This window comes from Empidonax traillii, unplaced genomic scaffold (genome assembly GCF_003031625.1).
Source record: "Empidonax traillii isolate 1590-97213 ecotype Southwest subspecies unplaced genomic scaffold, ASM303162v1 scaffold94:size1391941, whole genome shotgun sequence".
Lineage (NCBI taxonomy): Eukaryota > Metazoa > Chordata > Aves > Passeriformes > Tyrannidae > Empidonax > Empidonax traillii.
In genome coordinates, this window is record NW_020955287.1 from 1,039,060 (window position 1) to 1,061,702 (window position 22,643).

At 40.2% G+C, this 22,643-nt stretch overlaps 1 long non-coding RNA gene across 1 annotated transcript; it reads left to right on the top strand.

The window, feature by feature from the left end:
* Positions 1–239: 239 nt before the first annotated feature.
* On the top strand, positions 240–22,195 carry LOC114056513. Its single transcript, XR_003571019.1, has 3 exons — positions 240–376; positions 18,669–18,677; positions 22,184–22,195. It is a non-coding gene; the product is annotated as an uncharacterized LOC114056513 (long non-coding RNA).
* The last annotated feature ends 448 nt before the right edge of the window (positions 22,196–22,643 follow it).

Genomic DNA, 22,643 nt, shown 5'->3' on the forward strand with positions numbered 1-22,643 from the left:
GGTTTTATCATATCCAGGCAAACAGGGTCAAGAGCAAAAGAGAAGATTTAATACTGCTTATTCATCTGAGTTGGGTGTTAACGCCAGAACTTATCTGTGAGCATTTCTGGGTAATACTGAAAATGAAGATATTGCTGACAGAACAGTGAATTTTGTGAGCCTTGCCTAGGTGAGCTGAATTTGGCTAAAGGAGTTTGCTATCACTGACAGTAAAGAGCTGTTCCTGACCTCTTTGTGACAAAGAGCTGTTCTGACCCCAAAAATGGTACTGGCAGCAACCGTAGACTATTAACATTTTGATAACAAATACATCCTTTCATCATTTTTGATGGTAGAAAGTATGCTGATTTGAGGATCTCTTATAGCTAAAAGGGTTGTGTGATTCAACAGTTTTCTGAGTGTACAGTTCATGTAGCCCTTTGCCATTGTGCAGACTTCACTTGGATGTGCTCTTGCAGGACAGTAAAGAAATCCACGCTGGAGTCATTTGGGTGCCTTACTTGCAGCTAAGATTAATTTATCACTTAATTCTCATTGCATGTCAAAAATGTGGACAAAGAGATAGTTCAGGGAAAGATCCAAGTAAGGATAAAGGCATAAAATTGTGATCTCTTCAGTTAAATCAGTCTGTCTCTTGAAGCTTATGTTGATATGCCTGAATTGTGCAAATGTTGGCAAAAGTCTCAGAAGAATGGTACTAATAAACTGTAAAGACAGACAAACCTTTAAGCAATAAGATTTAAACACTGAATAGAGTTTCAACCACAGTGATTGATTGGAAAAATGTATGTAGAGTAGCTTTTAACATTGCAAAGTGATGTAATACACAGCCTTTCTGTAGTCATCTTTAATCCTGCTCCAGCATTGCAAATGTTTACTCATTGGGCAAAATCACAATCTAGAGTCATTATAGTAGTCTGGTTTGTTTTGTACATAAGTAGTCATCTGTTCTCAGATAATCTGCGTTTTCGTATTCTTGGCAAAGTGAAATAGCCTTCCTTTGTTGCTTCTTGGGTTCCTATTCTAAAATACCAGAATCTCAAGGAGCTTTGGTAAGTTTCTGATGTAAGCTTCTTTTTTGGTTCAGCATTTTGCTATCTCCACTTGAACTCTGAGTGCACCTGAGTGTTCACTGCAATTTTCATTTGACCAATGTGCATGTCACTAAGTTTGAGGATGGTTCTGGTTTTTTTGGGGGGGGGGGGGGGGGGGGGGGGGGGGGGGGGGGGGGGGGGTTGGGGTGGGAGGGTGGTTTTCTTGTGGTTTGATTTGGGGGTTTTTTGGTAGCATGTTTTACAGCTGAACTTTCTATGGTAGGCTTCAGTTTCCTGTCAGGCTTCCCCTGGAAATACTTCTTTAATAGGATGCCATTTGACAATCAGTTCTGAATTTTAGCATGTAGTACATCAGATCTGTACCTTGATTTCCTCTGTCTCTGGTAGACATATTTTGAATATTGTGTCCTCTTTATTATCCATGGGGACCTCTACAAACTGTTGTCAACACAAAGGCAGGGTGGATTTCTTCTTGATAGTGCAACTCAAAACTGAAACTTCAATATAGCAGTTGGCATTTTCTTAATTCTTTTTCAGTAAAACAAGCCAGAATTACTTGAAAGTATTCCAGCTTATCATGAATTGAAAAATTGAGCTGAGTAAGAACTGATCTAAGGGATCCTGGGTAGGAAACTGGAGTCGAATGTTAAATACTAGTTGACTGCAGAAGGCACATACCATAACATAGGTGAGTTCTCTGTTAGGCCTGTACTTTTCAACAGAGAAGCTTTAGGTTACTTTATAACATTCTCAGTACTTGAATGCCATCACAGTCCTATGGAAACAGAGACAATGAAGGTATTGCTCGAGGAGCTGACTTAGTCTTCTGTACTGGAATTACAGCAGATATATGTGATTGCATAGGAATTTTGCGATTGGACTCATTTGGCAGTGTTGTGTGCTAATTGAAACTGAAGTATGTCAACTTGATGCTGTTATGGTGCTACCAGAAACAGCTGAATTAGAAAAACTAGGTAAGTTTACCAACAGTTATCTAATAGTTCAACTAACAGTTGAACTATTAGATACAGTTGATAGAGTTGAACAGTTCAACTAACAGTTGAACTATTAGTATAAGCCTCTTATTGAAAGGTGGAAAAGCGGTATCTTGTCTTGGGTAGGCTACACAGTGTTTGCCTTTCAAAAACCTAACGAGGAAAAATGTTTGCAAAGCCAGTATAATTTCTTGAAATAGACATTTATATTCACACATTGGATTATGATGTAGAAAGCGAACTACTGTTGTTGAGGACCTAGTAAGTTTGTTCACTCTCCTTACTCTGGTATCATCCATGCAACATGCGTAGACTAAAAATGTTTAACTGGGTAACATGTAGTAGAAGGATGAAAAACAGAAGTTCAGCTGGAAGCCAAAGGGTATTATAACAAATAATAGAGTTGAGGATGTCACTGTGCCTCTGTCTTCAGCAAAAGATTAATATGTAAGTCTCACTTGAGCAAAGTGAATGAGAAAAATCAGTAAGGTGTTTAATATACTGTAAAATCATAAAATGCGAGAGTTGCAAGGTTTATTATTATTATCTCCCGGTATTTAATAGCAGTTTTGAAATTAAATGGAATGAAATATCTCTATTTGTTTCTTGAAACAAGAAGGCACCTAATAATGCGTATCATTCAGATGTGAGGTGTGCTTAGATGCTTAAGTAAAATACTTTCTTTTCCTTTTAGTAAAATACATAAATACTGTCACATCAATACACAGTGATTTAAAGTAGAAAGACAATCTAAGAGGCTAACAGATAACGCTAAATAGTTGTAGTGTGTTAACATTTGTATAGCTATGTTTTGACTTTCTTCCCCTCCCAATCCTTCTTATCACTTACTGTTCCCCAAGCTCACTTCTCAAAATTTTGGCTGTTACTACAATCCCTTTTTTCCTGAAGTGAATACTGAAAACTACACTGGCAAAATAGTAAACAAGTTACTTTGTACATGTGTAAGTTCATTTAGAAGGTGTTGTTCTTAATTTGGACTGGGTGTGGATATAGCAGATTTGCACAAGTACTTGTGCCTTGTTAGAGTAGTCTTACAATTGGTATTTTAACCTCTTTTAAAAACATGAAATGGTCTTTCAAAAATAATCCAAATACTTATTGTGTAGATATTTTCTAGAGATTAAGGTTTATGTATGTGTAATTATCTTTAGCAGTATTAATTGCAGTTTGTGTAAACATTAAATTGTTTGAAGAAGCTGCTTTAAGCTAGTGATCTGAGCTTCCTCTATAAAATTAAATGTACCAGAAACTTATTTTACTCTTCCAGTAGCAGCTGATGAACCGAAGAGCCTATCCTGTTCTTTGTGCTGCATGGGTCAACTTTTCACTCAAAAATGCCCACAACACTTACAGCCTAACCTTTAGCAGTGCTACCTCCTTTTTGTCAAAGTGCTGAATTCTTCTCTAGCTGGTCTTTGTCTTTGGGAAGGGATGGGGAATGCATCAGTTTTGTTTTGCTTCATCAGTTTTGATGTCTGAGTACATTTTCAAGGTTTTTTACTGACTGTATAAATTACATACAATAGCAGTGTGTGATTTGCCACAATGTACATTGTATAGCTTTCTTGCATAAGTTTACTGGAATTCATACTGTTATCTTTTTGTGCATTTCATAACTTTTTTGTGTTGACAAAGCAAAACTGTTATCTGCAGAAGTTTTAGTATGTGCCATTTTTATAGCTAACCCTGTGGTAAATACGCAAGTTCTGACTCAGGGCTTTTCAACAACTTAAACATGTTCACAGTATTCGTCAGCACATCTTGGAGAATACTGGAGATTTAATGACTGTATAGTGCCTTGATAGAATGGGCATCAGCCATAGAGTCTTTACAGAATGCAAGTCTCTTTTGAATTCAGTTCATGAGTTGATGTTAATATAATTGTAATAGCCCTGCCATGGGTTTATAAACTTGTATATACTTTCTGTAAAGGAAAATCAGCAAATTTAGGTATTGTTAGGCTTTCTGAAACCTGTTTGATTGTTTGATTGTGGTCATGGGGGTCTAAAGGGCATAATATTGAAATTTACAGAAGCAGCTTTTGTGTCAAAGATGTGATGAAATGTTCTGTATGCGACATCTTTAGTGTGAGAGAGAGGTCATTGTCTAAACAAACATGTAAAAGTACCTGCTTTACTCTGATCCTATAAGTTTTTTATAAGAGAGAGAAACAACTGAAACAAATCAGTATGTTTGCATGCCATTTCATAGTTAGAAAACTGTTTTGGTCTCATTTTGAGCTTTTAGGAAATACTTACTTTGTCCCAAGCTTAGTGTCTTTATGAATGCAAACTATTAATGTTAGAAAACAGGTTTTACTGAACGACAGGAACATTTTTGCTTTTGTTAAAATCAACTTTGTATTTTCAGGAAATTGTAGATTTTGTCATGACTGTTTGTTGGAGAATTTTAAGGTTGCTTGTAAGGATTTCTGTATGCAAATAGCATTATATAATTGTTTCCTTTAAAACTGCTTAGCAAGGTCTAAGTTTTTGAAAGGAAATGCTGATGGTTAATAAAACTTGTCATATAAGACGTACACTGACTTTTTCAGAAGCTTTGACTTTCAAGTGTAATTGGACTGAATTAATACTGATGCACACAGCATTGGGAAAGTAGTGGTGGCTTATTTGTCTTCCTCGTTATAAGTTGTAATGATGTTAGATGTCACCATGGAATTAGAAAATTGTATGCTTGAAAGAATGTTTGCAAACTCAGTTACTTGTTGGCATACAGTGTTTAAAAGTGCATCAGACTTTACTGAGAAAGTTTTGCAGTCCAAACTTTTTAAAAGAACTGGTTCTCTTTTATCTCTGAAGAGTTTATAGAAGCATCAGAAGTGCTACGTGCCTTTGAATCTCCCATATACTCAGACATTGTTGAAGCAGCACACTAGAAGTACGAGGGGTGGATTATGTTGTAACAACAAAAAGGTAGATTTAAAATTTTTACGTGTGACATATGTGCAAATTTTTTTGTAAATATGCAGTTCATAGTACTGACTAGAGCTGCTGTTAAGTGTGTGTTAGACTCTGTGTTTACTTATTATTGAATGGCCTTTCCAGTTCTGGCTACGTGAATGTGATCGTTTAAACATCTGCCAGATACAGTAACTTCCATATTCTGAGACAGCAGATGCTGCACCACAGTTTATACTTCTAGGATTCAGTTTAATGGATGCATTTAAAAGAAAAGTGTATGTAATCAAAGGCAACAAAACCAACCTGACTTAAATGACTTAGTGTTTTAATTTATCATAGTGTACAGGTGAAAAAATGAACTGACAGAATAAAAACTTTGTTGCTCTCTTTCTCAGTTTCTTTTCATTTTTCAAGATTTCTTCCACCTTGGTTTATATGACAGGTGCATATGAAAAGATAGTATTTCTAGATACTTTTGAAAAAAAACTTTATTTTGAAATAATTGATGCAAAGCGTTAAAATGTGTTTTCAGTAGCCACTTGTTCTTTGCTTTGGGATTTACAAGCTGATCACATCCTTCTCCATACCTGTTGGTTGAATGTGATGGGAGCAGTGTTGGCATAGGGTTAAGAATTGGTCTCTGTGGTCTGTAGGCTTTCAGCCCCTGCTGTTGGTTGCGGTGGAAGCTGCAGGTTTTGCCAGTGTTTGATACTGATGGGTTTAGATTTTGAGAAAGCTGCTTCATACTGTACTATATAAATAATGATTATTAAATTATAATAACTTTATAATGTAAGTACTGTGAAATATAATTCATCTCTGTATAATATGCTTTGCTGTTCTGATTCATTCCAGCTATATCCCATATGCAGCCGTGTGTGACAGGGATGTTGAAAGTCCATGGAGGTTTCCGTTGGATTTGACATTTAATGAAATGCAGAGGGTGGTTCCTCATGGGTGCGCTCTGTTGTATTCAGGGAAGAAAGGTTAGCAGTAGTATTTGAATAAGAAGCAATAGCCTTCCTTTTCAGACTTGTTTTTCCACCATATGGAAAGGTAATCTCAGTTGTCAGAAACAAAATTGTTGAAGATCTTCTTGTTGTGCTTTGTGCAGCCCTGTTCATGGCAACACAGTAGCATGCATGGGAAAGCTTTTACTTTTAAGAATTAATCATGCCAACTTTTCTTACAAGGTTTTGGCTGAAAAATACTTTAGTAATCTAAATACTTGGTTTCCTTTTCAGTAATGAGAGTAGTATGTCCTTGCTTTCCAGGAGATAAGTTTTTTGTTTTTTTTTTTAAAGATCAGTCTTGAGGGAGTGATGCTATGATGGATTAAAATAGTTTAAATTAAATTAAAAATTGAGAGCTGTGCCTTCTGGTAATGTATAAATTTTAGTCTTCAACAATGCAAGACTTTAAAAATTAGTGCAGTATCTATTATGATTAGGGCTTGACACTTACTTGAATGCCCTCAAGAAGCTAGTAAAAACCGTGAACTTCTGCAAAATTGCCTAAAATCAGCAGAATACACTTGTGGCACTATAACACCGTTTCACTTTTTTCTTAAAAATAAGTGTGTGGGAGGAGACAAACTTAATTCTGAGCCTATTTCCCCAATGACATTTGTGCATCCTAAGATGTAAGAGTATTTCTCCCACAAGGGGTCAGTAGCACCTTCCGTTTGAGGCGGGTTTTTATTACAATTTCAGCACAAAGTAAACAAGGGATAAGGATAATGATGATTGCATTAATAAGTGGGTGGACCAGACCTCACTTGTCTCCTTCTTCAAGCAGGCTAAGTATAATTAGCTTATTTGCTGACTTCAGTAAGCACCATATTCTATCCTCTGACTCTCATGTGACATGAACATTGCTACTATTGATTAGGGCAAAGTTCCAGTGGAGTGTTTGCCTTTAGCTCTAGTTGAAAGTATTCATTTAGTCTAGCTTTTTTTCAAAAGCATGCAGTGGGAGCAGATAAATTATATGAGAGGGCTTGTCCAGCAGGCAGGGGAAAAGAATTCTTGTACGAGTGTCCCACATATTCTTAATGATAACCACACTCTCCCTAGATGGCTAGAACTGATTAATATTTTCCACCCTATAGTAACACAGCTTATAGTTAAATATGCTTTGAAGCCTATCAGTCTGCTCAGTGGAAGGAATGTCCAGCTTCTCAAGGCTTCCCTGAGTATGCAAGTTACTTGAAGGCAGAAGTTTGAAGTAACTCATTATCTTTCTGCCAAGAGGCTGAACAGACAGACAGCTATTCCTTTCAACAAAAACATCCAGCCCTTATACTGAAGTCATGTTTCACAAATAGGAATCTGAGGTGGTCAGTGTTGTTCAGGTTGGCACAGGTTCTTATACTTGCTGAATTAGCAAGGGGCCTTCCTTACCACTGTGTTTGCAAGTTGTTATTCTCTGTTTCTCATCTGTTGCAGGTTTTGTGTTTCATGTCCTTAGAGCTCCTGTCCCCACTACTTAAATCCTCCATTTCCATTCTTTCTACGTCTGCGTTTTTGATAGCAGAACTCTGTCCCTTCCTTCTTGGTATGTCCCTTCTGAATGTTATTCTGTCCTAATTTACACTGGGGTTAGCACAGTGCTTTGGCATAAGCACAGTGGGGACCTATCCTTGTATCTGACTCAACTCTTAAATTCATATAGTCATAGGAGGAATTCCTGAACTTGGTCATGAGAAAATTTCACATTAATTTATTGACATAGCTTATTTCTCTTTATTGGCAGTATAAGAAACAGGTTTTGGCCACCACCAGAGGAAAGGGTGGGGACACTTGTTTTGGTCTAGTTACAGTTGTCCTCAGCCACATGAGGAAATTCAGAAACAAATGTTTCAGGGTTGTTTGGTTTCGGTGTTGTCTTTTTTTCCCATAGACTTCCTGAAATTTTCATTTTTCCTGTATCTTGGACTCAGTTTGTGGTGACAACTTACAGAACATTTCAGAGAAAGTCACTCTAAATGGAAGTTATTGTCTTCCAGTCACAGGCATCTTGCCCACTTACACTGACCAGAGGAAGTTCCGTAGGATCACTTGCAAAAAGAAGGGGTCTGGTCTGGGGCTTCTTGCTGCCTCCATAAAGAAGAAGGGAAAAAGTTCTGCCTCTTTGAATTAAGTTAATCTGAAACCACATTCCAAGTAATGCTTTTCTACTAAGATTCCATAATACCTCCTGTGCATATATGTTACATTTTTAAGGTCTCGTGATATTCTATATGAAAGCTATATAATATAAATAGCAGTTATACTGTATTTATTTCCCAATAGGCATGTCATATAGTTTGTGGGCTTTGAAGTGCAATAGTAGTATTCTTCATTTCTTCTTTTGTCTTTGTGAAAGACTTGTAAAATAAAGATTACTTCAGGTCTATCTAGACCAGGCTGCTCTTCCTAACACAAAGGCCTTGGGTTGTTGTAGCTTTAAAATTCAAAGCATCATGGTCAAGGGTTTTGACTGTATTTTTCCGTTCTATAGCATATAGCACTTAAAGCACCTAATTCATATTAGTCTTGGATTTTAGTCAGGTGATTTTGATTCTATGTAAGGCTGAGGAAGTCTTCATGTCATTATTGTCCTCTGAAATATTCTCCCACCACTTCAGGTGGAGGACATAGTCTGGAAGCACTTCACACCTTTTTGTTGGGATAGAAAAGTGTATTAGAGTAAGGGCATGGGGAAACCTAAAGCTGAAATAGGCTCAGTTCTTCTGAATTTTTTTCAGGTGCGAAACTCAGATGGCAAATTTGAATGGGAGGAGAATGATCCACTAAAGTTGAGGAATTTTAAATTCTTCTGTTCCCTCTCCTGAGACCTTGTAGCATGGATACATTAAGCCCTGTTCTGATTAACCGTGCTGTCTCCTGCATTTTGTACATCCTACAACCCTGGCTATGTCCCTCCACCCCAAATCTCCCTGGAGTAATATGTTCTATGGTTAAACTGGAACTATTCCACACATGGAGGAGGAAGGGCATGGGAGTTATAAGCCAGTCCCTGATGCAGAAGTTATGGATCTACTCTTCTGTTTGACACAGCTCTCTTCCCATGACACACAGAGAGGAGATAACGGGGTAAGTGATCTTGACTTGGATTTTCTGTGAACTGTGGCTGTCTGCACACAGGCAGCAGCATAAAAAAGCTACTGCAAATCAACTGCTCACTAATGAGCTGTGTGAGGTGCTTGCCCTGCAGCAGGCAGAAGTTGGGAGCCACTTACATTTTAAAGTGTTGCAGCCAAGTAGGGTTGAGTGGGCCAAGCCCTCTGGGCACCTACCTGTCCTGAGCTGACATTGCTTTATTGGTAAGTGGCATGGAAATGAATTAGATATGAAAAGCATATCTTCATTAACAAGATTGGGATACTAGACATTTAATTTTAGGCTTTATCTGCTATGCTGAATCAAATGGTGATGCCAAGATTTGGCAAGCAGTTGTTGAACACTCCAGGAAAAGTAAGTCATTGGCTGATTTCATAGTTTTGCTTTTGCAGGAGTTTCTCAACTTGGAGGACATAGTCAAATAATCTTCAGGAAAGAAAAAAGCATCTAGAGAAGTATCCTTTTTTTTTTTTTTTCTTTTACTCCACTGGGATGGGAACGGTGCCTAGTTTTTAATTTCTCTCGCCAATTTTCATTTAGCCAAAAATGCTGCCGTAACTGCTACTTGCTTTGTGGATTAGCCAAAATCAAACATATATCCCATGTGTCTGTCCCATCTGTTTCTGACCACCACACTTCCTCTCCCCAGGACATCCTACCACAGCGTGTGAGTATGCACTTGTGGGGTTATAGGAGAGCTACCGTTACCCTCTGAATTCCTTGTCCTCCTGGACAAGGAAAGGAATTTAATGTTAATTTGATCTGATCTTTTTCTTTCTGACCATCTTCAAATATCAAATGTAGGGATGCCTTCCTGTATTCCAGATGGCATGGAATTTTTAGAGGAAGTAAAGGGCATCATTGCTTTGTCTGGAATTCTTGGATTTGGCATGTCCTTTCCTGAAAAATTAAGTCTGATTGTTTTATCAGGTACAGATGTTTAACCATTAAAGTAGCCAGCTCTGCTGATAGGAATATTACTATTTCTAGGGAGCATAGGTAAGGGCTTAGCACATCCTAAGTAAAGCTCTTCCCTGTCAAGGCCAGATGCTAACTTGGGCAATGCTGTGTGACTTGCAGGGTGGGTATACCTACCCCTGAAGGGCAGATATAGCTTAAGGCATCTTGTTGGCACAGCAGTGACAGCAGAAGTGCAGAGCACCCATGATAACATAAGATTTCTCAGGAGTTGGTACATCTGGCCTTTCTGGAAGGGTAGCCTGAGGTGAGGTCAGTAGTTACCACACAGAACCTGGACAATAGCCCACTGCGTGGTGCTCAGTACAGTTAGTTCAAAACTCCAGAACAAGATTGCTAAGCAGCAGTGTGTATCCTTGGATTGGTTGTTAGTGGATTAGAAACATGAGTATCTAAAAGGCACCAGCTTTCCATGTTCAAGTGAAAGTGTCCCTCCTTGTGCTTTATTAATTTAATTCCTCATGATACAGAAAGAATGAAGGGAAGTTAACAAGCCTAGCTTATTTTGCTGCAAACTCTGTATATCCAGCATTGAAGATCTCTGTAGATAGCTTTGGGTATGGATAGGAAAAAAAGAGGGGGGAGGAGAGAGAGGTCTTTAATGATGTGTTATGTTATTGATGGAATTTCTAACCTGGAGCAGAACTGCCTGCCTCAGAGCTGTGGGTAGTGTTACCCACAGTAACTGCTTGCTTGTGCGTAGTTCATTTTTATTTTTTTCTTCGGGAAAGATAAGCTGGTGACTCCCTGAAGCGTGGTGACTAGCTGGGAAGAGCAGCGTGGTTCTGCTGAGCACAGCTGCCAAAACTGGAGCAAGCCAAGAGAGAGCTGTTCTTTTGTCAGGGACAGAAATGTGGTCTGACACAGCTTTCTTATCAAAGGGAAGGATTTTTCACTTCAGGAGGAAGTTTGGCTGGGAAGGCATTGGAAAACTTTTTTTTTTTTTTTTTTTCAGCTCAGCGGGAAGTCCTGTATAAATGTGTTTTCCATGAATGTAATAGTTCTGCGTCTCACTCTCTGGAGAGAACATTAGTGGCTGTAGATGCAGAAAATAACATAAAGTTGACTAAAATATTTTTGATCTGAGTAAGTCAGCAAACACACCTTGCGTGCTCACAGCCAAGAGCCATTTGTTCTTGGCTCGTGCCACGGGGCAGGCAAAAATGGTTCTCTTTTTTTTCTAGTTTTTTTTTATCCTAAGTAATTCTGAAATTTCCCTTGATCCTTTCCAAGCCATTGCATTGTAGTTAAATTAAAACCTAGCCTTTTCTTCTGGTGAATATCTTGTGTAACAGGAGTGATTTGTTTGTGTTTCAGCCTAAACTTGGATAATTTTGTTTAAACATTAAGAACCTACGTGTGACACAGAGAAATTTCTGTAATAGAGTTGAAGAAACAAGTTATCTTCTAATTGAGGCCATTAGATTGTGATTTGTTAGGTTTGATTTCCTTGGTTTTCCTCTGAATCTTTACTCCAGTCACTTATTTCTGTGTTTCCCCTCGTTATGAAGTGTGAAACAAGACATTACTGCTTGGAAGTACTAAAAGAAATCTGCTAGTGTATGCAGGGAAGCCTACAAAAGCACTAATCAGTTCCTGAGTAGCTAAAATGCCTCCCCTGCCAGGCAGTCACACCAGTGGTGTACTAGCTCAGTTTAGTGTTACCCTGATGAAAAACTGAACCCTGGTACTAGTGCTACTTCACAGTCTTGCCAAAGAGCAAATAGGCATAAAATGAACTAATGTCTTCCACCACCCAAGCAATGGGAGTTATTAATTAACTAGTAATTATATACAAATATATATTTTATTATACTTAACAAGTAACCGTTGGATCATTATTTCCTTATTAAACCTATTAATGAAAAAGAGCTGTATTGAATACAGGTCCTGAGTTATAACATTAAGTGAACTGACAAAATGTTAGCTTTTGGGTGGCAGCGTTTTCCTGAGGTTCCGTCAGTTCGTGATCTTGCCAGTGTGCTGAATCATTTTAGTAAGTACACTCTGAAACTCGACTTCCCACAGCCAGTGGGTGTCACTGCAAGCATTGAAGTGACAGAAGAACAATTTTGGGTAGAAAGAATAGAAGTTCAAGTGTATGTTTTATTTTTTTTTTAAGTTAGAAAAGCAGGAGAATAGTTAAATTAAATCCTTACTTGCTAACTTTGTAGTTTGCAAAAATTTTTCTTGGAGATGCTTGAAAAGGGTTTGAAATACTTAATTTTTTTAATTTTTTTTTTTTTTAATGAGTATCCCAGATGGCCAAGGCCAGATGCTCCGAGAGAAGTCATGTCACTGCCAACTTCCATAACCATGCTGGCCCCAAGTGCCTACTTGCTTCTTAGCACTAAATGTTGTGCACCTCACAGATGATGTTGGGTTTAAAAAAAACCCCAAACTGACCACCAAAGAACCCCAAAAAGCCTTTCCTTGAATCCTTTAAAACCATTTATATGGCATTCTTGGTGTTTGCAGACCAAAGTGCTAAAGGTCACTCTGACTCCAAGTGCCCAGCTTCCCCGGACAACTGGCCACCCCCAAAACCAGACTGGTTCTGAAACAAGGGCCCTTCCAGACCGGTGCCATGAGGAAGTGTGCGTGTACCCTCCTGGGCAGCCCCCCACCTCCCACCGCCCCACAAACAGACCAGCCATGCAAGCTTTGGACTGTTTACATGACATACATTACCTAGCGGAGCCTGCACTTTGGGAAGGGCCTCTCTCGCACAGGTGGTTGCTAAGGCCCGCGTTGTCTCTGCCCATGTTATCGTGAGGATGACAGTTTAAACAGGCCTTATCACTGTGTATTCAATCAAGGTTTATGAGGGCTGATAAAGATGTCACCTAGTTGCTTTGTGTGTTCATTAAAACCCTATTCCCCTGTAGGACTTTGCTGTATTACATTAGTTTTATTCTTTCTTTCTTTCTTTCTTTGGTGATCTTTCGGTATGTCCTGAAGAAAGAGGTACATGTTGTTGAAAGGGAAGGCATCGTGCTTACTTGAATAGTTCTAATATTTCTGCAGGGAAAAATTAAAACCAAAACCCACCAAAATTTGTAGCTTGGTTGACACAGCCCTATCTGTATTTAATATCTTACATTGTCATAATCACTTATTTAATGGTTCAGTAAACTTTCCTAAGTTTAGCTTACACATGGCAGTAAAGCAACTTGTGTGCTCTTACCTGCTGCGTTGTGTTGCTGCTGAAGTTGGCTTGGTGTTACTCAGTTATGCTATAGTAGATTGAGCTCCCATTGCAGCTTTTCCTGATTGTTGGAGCACATTTGCAACCCAGAAATGTAAGCCTCATTGACTTACTGTTCTGGTTGTACGTCAGAGATGAAGAAATGATTGCCTCATTGACTTACTGTTCTGGTTGTACGTCAGAGATGAAGAAATGATTGCAATAAATAGGTAGTCGTATGAAATGTATCCATAATTTTCAAATTATCTGTCTGTGAACAGTAACAGAAAGAGGCAAAGACTGAGTCTGTCTTGTCCTGTAAACTTCTTCATTTCTTTGTGTTTTTGTTTTTTTTTTTTTTTTTAATACATACATTTTCTTAATGGTATCTGATGCCATGTCCAATTCTGCCAGTCTTCAGAAAAATCTCATTTCTACAGTGAGCAGAAATTGCTCAGTTACATTTTTGTTGGTTACGTAAAATTTGTTTTAAAGCAAAACAGATACACAAAACCATAATGAAATATGATTAGTTGCAGCTGCTTAAAGTATTATAAAAGAGAGAAATGTTAGAGGCATCTAGTGGCTGAAAAGATTTGAAAATATGTAACGCACTCAAGACCCTAGTTCAGGCACAAATAAATGGAGATTAAGCGGGTGTGTTTAGGCTCTTTTGAAAAATGGGAAGAAACTGAATATTCAGTTGATTCCTTAGATCCCCAGGTCATAGTAAATTCCTGTTATTTACACTGTAGCACATTGGCTCTCTGCATCCTATAAACTTCGTGAATACTGATGGCTGTCGGCATTTTAGAAGTGATTCTTTCACTTTGTTTACAGTTTTGCTGCTGCTGGCAAACATTGGACTATCAAAGGCTTTAATGCTGTGCATGTGCATTTCATAATAGAATGTTATTATATGAGGATAATAACACTTACTAGAGATCAGTAATAAAATGAAAAACAGAGCCTCTCCACCATCACTTGTTAACACTTCTAATGATTGTTTGCCTATTAACACTAATTGGTTATATGCTTCCATTTTAGCCCTGTACTGGCTGGCGTAAGCACGAGGCACTTGTGTATACATAGTACTTATGAATAGCTGTGCTGGCCTACTGATCTCTGCAATAAAAGTTACTGTAGCATGATCTGGTCTGCTTTTTTGTGAAATGTTTTATATCAGAACCAGTAGCTGACCTCTGTCTTATCAATTCACTCCATCTATTTGCCTTTAAACAGAAGTCACGGTACTCTCTAGAATATTTGCCTGGTTCGCTGGTGTCCATTTAACCTTAACACTCTCTGGTCATCCCACAGTACAGTATTTTTTGAAGCTTAGCTTAAAGCTAGAATTCATTCTCAAGCTTTCATTTTGCTTAAAACAGTTGACTGGGGGCACTCAAAAACCAGAATTGATTTGCCTTTTTGGTAGTCTTCGAGTTTTTAAGATGGAAAATTTCATGGTTCTATCCAGTTACCGAGTTCTGGAAACCCCATTCACTAGGCGAACAATTTTGGCAGGGTGTGGAAGGGGAATCTGAAGTATGGCAACAAAAGATACCTTTGGAAGGGTTTCCAGTTTCTGGGCCCAAGTCCCACCCCAGATACATGTGCTTACATGCTAAATTTCCAGAACATGATTGCCATCCAAAAACTCAATTGGCTTTGAATGTATATTGATTTCTCTTTCCTTATTTAAATCCAAAAGGTTTGTGTCAGCAGTATATGAGGCTGAAAACCTGGTGATAATTCAGTATAAAAATAAAGTGGTTTAAATATTAACAGTACCAAGAGATCCCTGATATGTTTCTAGCTAGCTGAATGGGAAAGCATTCGCAGCAGAGTAGTTGACTTTTACTCTTGGTTGGACCAGGCAATATATTCAGTTGTATTCATACAGCACTCATTTTGGCTATGCCTGTTCCACCTATACTATCAAACCTTGATCGTTGAGCTGAACAAAAACTACACTTCACTACAGTTTTTGGCATCAGCAGCTGTCTTCACAGACCTTAGGCTGCCATCACCAGCCTTTCGAGGAGTGTCAAGAGGTATCAGAGAGTTGCGGTCGCTTCTCCGCTTCCATATTGAGAGGAGAAGCTTGGCAAATCAGAACAAAAGAGGGGCCCTGTTGTGGGGAGAGCCATGAATAATCGTGTGTACCAACACCACTACCCTCCCAGGGCACGCTGCTGCCTCGTGAAGGGAGGTGGTGCGTGCAACACCGATAAAGCACGGTGGTGGTGCCAGGGGTGCCACTGCTGTGCTGTGGTGTGTTGTGTTGTAGCCATGGCACCTGGTGATAGATGAACGTCTGCGGGCCGTTGCTATGTTGAGGTATGATTAGGTATTTATTGCTAACAGCCACACTAGTCCAATCTAAAAGATGACTGAGGCCTCTGCAGATCTGTTGAGAAAACTTAGTAGCAAGTTGTGGCGTCCGCATATAGGTCAGCGTTTACAGACATGAATGCTCACCAGTGGTCAGCCTGGTTAGTCCAGCTCCTGTGGAGAGGTTAGTAACTCCACACACTGGGAGGTTGCCAGCCTCTGTCCACGAGGATGAGATAATCGATTTTCTCAGCTGAGTAAGAAGAGGAAAATATCTTCTCTCCATCTGTCATTCTAGAGCAATTGCTTACAGTATTATGTGATTTGTTCTTTCCTGCCTGCCAGAAATATTCAGAGGTATACAGTGAACGTAAGCTTGGGGAATAGGCTTGTTTCTTCTTAAGATATCTTTTGCAGCTCTTCAAAGCAGACCTCAAAGGCTGATGATTGAAAACCATTACTCTTGAGAGTAGAATGGCTAAATCCAATCAAAGAATTTATCCCACAGGTATTTGTGTACCTCCCTCAAATTCATGGAAATGTCAATAGCGCTGAGTAATTAACTAGAAACTTTTCATTTTTTCTAATTAGTGAAATTACAGTGCAACAGAGTTCTGTTGTTGTAACCCTTATCCATCTTCCCTGCAATGTTGCTTCTACTTGTGCTAATCTAAATGTAAATCAAAAGTCCTGGGGGACAGAGCCTGTCCTTTGCACTCTCTCCCTTCCTTTTGTGTGTTTTTAATTTAATTTAATTTTATGTTTGTGCACAATCCTCAGAGCAGAATGCCTATCACTTGCCTTGATGATTCCTAAATTCATGTACTCAGTCGAGCCCACTTGTGGCCTCTCTGATTCATGGCTGAAAAGAGTATCTGTAATAAGCCAGCAGCACAGAACGTATTTTAAGATCTAACAGCATGTCCCACTGGAGCCTCCTCATTTCCCCCATGACCAGGAAAAACGAATTGCCTGTGTGAGATGCCTGATCAACAAACTAGAATTGCTTAGGAAAAGAAAAAGAAATGCATGGGAAGAAGGAGTTACAAAAAGCCAGAGAACACCCTGCAGTTTCTTCTCCCCCTTTTACAAATGGAGATTCTGCTCCTGCACAGCTGTGGTGGTGGAGCCTGGGCTGAGAGAAGGCTTTGGGATATGTAGGCCCCCAGCCATAGAGGGGTGTACGGGTCAAAGTCAATACCTGTATGTTAGTCCATGTAAATAAATCATATGCCTGTAAAATGCATGCTGTAGTTTGCTGGTGGGTCCTAAGGGAGAGGGAAAATAATTTAGCACAGCTGGATGCGTGTTCGTCTTCCAAACTGTTTTTATGGTTTAAAAGAATGGCTTCCTAAATCGCCGTCTGATGGAGAAGTGGGGTGTGGGGCTGCACCAGAGCGCAAATATACTGGTGTCACTTTAATTAAAAAATCTGCTCTCTCACCTTCCAAAACATCCCTGTTCCCTCTAAGGAAGGAATTTTTACCTAATCTGAGTGAGCAGCTGTTGTCTGCCAAATGGCCAGTCTGTGCTGCCGGCGGAGTTGGCTGTGGTGAGCGTTCCCCCTCTCCCGTGCTGCAAACAGCCCTGTGTGAAACCGCTTCCCTCAACTTGAACTCCAGTGAGCAGTCCCTGCAACACGTGGAGACTGAACTAGTCTTTGCAGCAATAAATGCTCATTTTCAAGGCTCCCAAAGACTCTGTAAGCACCCAACAAAAGCAACCAAAGCTGAGGATCCGTTGGAGATGCTGGGATGCCAAGAAATGCTGTGTTAGTGCTAACCTCTGTGCTTAATGAACCAAGTAATTCCTTCACCACTACCCTTGTCAGTGAAAAAAACCAGGCTTTTCTGAGCCAGGGGGAAGCTGTATGAATTATTTGAGGGACTTTGAAGACTGCAAGTGTGGAATCAGTGCTAATTACAGAGGTGCTTCATCCTAAGGCTTCATTGCTTTGGTGCCTGCAATCCATGTAAGGGAGCAACCTGCGTAGGCTGGGTGCTGCAGCCCATGTCCTTAGAAACTAAAGTGAATGGTCTGTAAATATCTGTGCATTCAGCTCAGCTGTTTGAGGAAAAGTGGGAAACCAGTTCTGGTGTTTGATCTGCACGGCTAGCAGGCAAAAGATGCAGGAATGCCAGCCGGGCCGAACAAAATGTTGTGTGAGCAGTAGTGGTGCCAAAGTTCTGGGTTCTCCTCGACTTCTGGTCTAGAAAATGCTCTGGTAGATTCTGGCAGTGGGGAGTTGAAAGGAAACGGTGTGGCCCAGGGTACATGGAGAACGTGGGCCCTTGTCAGATATATGTCCCCTTTTAAAAATGCAAATTGATAAATAAACACTTAAACAATAGGGCTCTGCTAATCCTTTTACAAAGGGTAAATTGCTAATCTAACTCCCCAGCCAGGATGGCTGCTTCACCTTAACAATAGCTGCATTTATACCTTATGTTTTACTTGTAAACTGACATGTAGTGAATTGGAAAGGGTTTCGGCTCACCTGCTTGGTGGGGGAGGGCGGCTAATCCCTTCATGCCCTTCACACTCGGTGAGCAGTGCTGCCATTTGATCACGCTGAAGCAAAAAGGCCAGCCAAATTTTCAGCCAGTTTAGACTCGGTTGTGCTTGTGCTTTAACAATGCTGCCAGTGTCTCCAGGAAGGGCAGAGAGAAAGGTCTATTCATGGCGCAGCGAGTACCCGAGGGCCCGATCTTCAGAGGCACTGGGCACCCCCAGGAGAGGATGCTGAGCACCCTGACGTTCAGCAACCCCGGTTTTCCTGGCATTGCAATGCGAGTTGAGTCCTTACTGATGAATCTTGGCAGCAGAGCACACGTGTGCCCATCTTCGACGGCCTGCTCCTGGGTGACGAGGCCATCATGGAAAAACAGCAGGAGTGAAGAAGGGGCTTAGCTCCCTGGTCCATCGCATTGCCATGTTAGGAGACTGGGACCCTGAAACACAGGCTGTGTGGTGGGTTGCCAGAGAGGTGGGTTGGTGCCAGTGAGTTGATTGATCAGTTGTGTGAGTCTTTGCCTTGACTGGCATTTATGCAGGTGTTCCTAGTTTAACAGAATTGCTTGTAACATTGGGTAAGTCCTGACTTGGAGTTTTGTCCTCAGCTGCTGCAGCTTCTTGTTCTTTCCTACCTGTTTTTTCCCCCCCTCTTTCTTTTATATTGGTCTCCAGCATTAGATCTGATCCAAAGAGATGGAAATAAGATTTTTCTTGCTGTATTTGGTCAGTAAGGTGTCTGCAAACCCATAAGCCTGTTTGGGAATTAAGGAAACATGGACAATTCATAGCTGCAGAGTCACAAATTTAGGGCAATTGGATGCAGAAGGATGATTGAACGAAATATTTTGGTAGATCAGACCTATGGGGTGCTCTCCTCCATGTAGCCAGCTTTTTATGATAGAAGAGGAAAATCAGGATGTGTTCTTTTTTTTCATCCCTGAAGGAAATATATTTGTAATCTCCCAATGTCATGTGAGATTAACGTCAACTTCTGTGTTTTTCAAGAGAAATTGTATCAGGCATCTGGCAAAGCAATTCATATCGCTTGTATTTAAGGCATTCTTTGGAGAGGGAGGCAAAAGCATTCATGAACCAAATGTGCAAGAAAGGGTGTCAGAGACTTGGAGGATCTTGGCTAGACATTACTGGTCTGAGGTCTTCTCCTCAGTACCAGGAGAGGAGTGTTAATACAGCATCAGCTCAAAGCAGAGTCTAACCAAGTAAAGGATGCTGTAGGTTTTATATCTGTTAGCCCATTAAATTAAAGACTGTAGGAAATGGGTTGTTAGAACTTTAAACCTACTGACTCATAAAGACTTGCAAGTTTGATTACTTTTAACAGTTTTTACTCAGATAGCTCAAATTAAGAGTGCCTGTTCCTTTTGCTTTAGTTAATAAAGACAGAGCTAGTGCATGTAACACCAATAGAAGATTTATAGAAAGACATTTTCCATTTACATCTCACAAAGCTAAAAAAGCCTCACATTAAATCATTGGTCATGATTTTTATTTGAACTTTGACTCAAATTATTGAATTTGGGAATTCAGTGTATTGTTAATGGGCAAGAAATCTAAGTACTTTTAATTAAGAAGGCAGTATTAGGGGATTTTAATGCCTACCCCCTTGTCAATCCAGCCTCAAGTACTAAAAAATATTCACTACAGACTTTGAAGGAAAGAATTATTAAATACATGCAGGCAAGTGACCAAAAGAACAAAAAAAAGAACAAAAAGTACTCATGACAGACTAGCAGGGTTGTTTCCTTTTTGTGATGGATCTTTATTTATAGATAGGAAATACACATATTTTCATCTTTCACAACTTTATTAAAATTTTGTAACATTTTTATTTCTGTTATAAACTTTGGATTCTGCTAAAATTATTATTTGACATGGATAAGGAACTGGCTACTAAGGCAACAGCAGTGACTTACCTAGGAGGAAGAAATAAGAGATTTTAGGGAGTTTTCATGGCAGAGTTTCATAAAATTACAGCTGGCAACTAAGTTGCACTAATATTTTCACCAAGTGTCAATGTAGGAGTATACTGATGATCTAGAGTTGGGAAGCATTTTCCATAGAATGGAATTTGGATCTTCACAAGGAGAATGAAATAATCACAGTAGCAAAAGTGCTGTGAAATGTAGTACTGCAGAAGATAAGATCTCACAGTATTTAGGGAGAAATAATAAGCATTTTGGCAGTGAACTGAAGAGTTCAGAGGAGGTGAAAGCCGGGGTGCTGCAGTGAGTCACAGGAAGTTTTAGTTGGATGGGGTGTCAGTACAACCCTCTCCAGGGAAGAGGGGAGCATTGTAGCCCTACGGCTGAGCCAGGTGCTGGGGAGCGAGGACTCACACGAAATGCTGCATGTGGCTCTCTGCAGCTGCCTTTGTAGGGAGAACTGGAAACAAGAAACAGTCCACGCTGCAAGTAAGTGCAGCATATGGCTAGCAGAACAACCAGGAGGCTGGAAAAACTGTCTTGTGAGAAGCTAAACCAGCTTCACTCACAAGGTACAGAAGGGGAAAGGTGCAACAAGAGGAGCTGGAACTGAAGAACACCGAGTGTAAGAAAACATTAGTATAAGTAAATATAAGGAGCGTACATGAGCATAAAACAGTAGAGAAAGCCATGAAGTGTAGATTTACAAGTATAGGCTGCAGATTTAAGAGGAAATTCCCATCATTTGAGCAGTGAGGTTCTGGATGAGCCTTCCAGGATGAGTAGCTTGGACAGCCTGACAAATGTTCAAAGTATTTAGTACATGCATTATCAGTTTAGTGAAGACGGGCGATCAAGCTGGCAGCAGGCAGGGCAATATTCATTACAATGGCCTAGTTTGAGGGAACCTTAGGAGAGAAGAGCAGGAGCAGTCCTGAGCCAAACTGTGCTGGAAAGACAGAAAAGATGTGGAGGCTTTAGGTCAGATAACTCTTCTCTGATGTCTTGTCTTCTCTGCCAATAGAGTGGTATTAAGCAGCTCAGAACAAATGTATTCAAGTCTATTAGATGGTAAGTGTTTAACCTGGTGGTAGAGAAGAGACTTGTGAGAAGTGATGAAGGAAGACCACAGAGTTTGTTTCTATATTATTTCTGTATTATTTTACATGTGCACACACACACATATATACGTAGTTTTCATGAAAAGCCTTGATATGTCTGGACTAGGAAGGTATTCCTGCTTAATAATGCTGCCTTTAATGTCTTGTAGCCATTCTTTCTTGTGGTAGGCAGGGGCAGGAATGAGGTCTTTAGCTGATGAGAGCAACAGCCCCTGTGCAGTCTGCTGGGAGGTGTAAATGTCTGTGTGGAGTAAGGTGACCAAGCAAGGGTTGAGCCTGTACTTCCAGCTCTGAGACTCACAATCTGCCCAGCTAAGTCCCCTTTTGGACTGGAAGCACAACTATGTTGAAACCTGCTATGAGACCCTCAAGACTCCTGCTAATAAAGCAACTGAACAAAGGTCAAACCCCCCTCCCCCCCAACAACAAGAAACTAAAACCTGTGGGAACAATCATAGAAGTAGAGGAAGGAAGAATGTTTCCTGGAAAATAAAGAACCTCATTGACCTTTAAATCTAGCCCAGACACCCAGAGTCAGCCCAGCTATGTTAGAAAAGCTTAATCCAGCAAAAACAGGGAAGGAGAAAAAAAAAAAAAAAAGAAGTTAAAATGCTGGAAGAGTAAGTGATAACTAGTTGCCCTTGTGTCATAGTCCTTCACCATCCTTAGTGTTCTGCACACCACAGAGGGATGTTTCATGCATCCCTGTACCCGGGTAGCTTTGCTTCTAGATAGGAAAAGAGAGGGGAAATGTGTCCAGGTAGCTCAAGCGTGTTATTCTGGATCATCCAGAAGGGGAGGAATGTCACTCTGGGCATGTAGCTGAAACTGGCATACAAAATGTTGCACAGGAGAACCCCCACTCTGCAATCCTAAGCACACACTGCGCAAAAGTTAAAAGCAATCACAAGAGAATTTTAATGCCATATTAAATGTTGATTCATGTATGGCTGGAGCCACAGTGACCTGAAGGGCTGGTGTTTGATCCAGCTCCGAAGTGATAAACTGATCTGTAACTTATGCCGGTTTCCGTGTGTGGTAAAAGTCATCTGATAGGGACCCGCAGTGAAGGGTGTGACTGGGAGCCAGCGCCAGGAGCTGTGTCCTCTCGGAGTGGGTGTGCACCTGGCAGCCTGAGTCACTAATTGCCTTTGGGAATAGCCCTCTGCACAGGAATGTTATCATCACCTACCCTGACGAAGCAGACCCCAGTAGCACCGATGGTCCTTAACTGCCTGGAGTTAGGGGGATTGTGTTCAGTTTCTTCTGCTTGAGAAAGGAGCAGCTGAAGGGCTTTAGCAAAGAATTGCTCCCAGTCTGGTCCACACCAATGGTAAACAGCTTTTGCCTCTGATCACAAATGCCATCAAAAAAGACTACCTTATTGCCTTTTTTTACTGTTGTCGTTTGGTTTTGATCACTCAAAAAATAAGGACCATTTCTTAGGAAA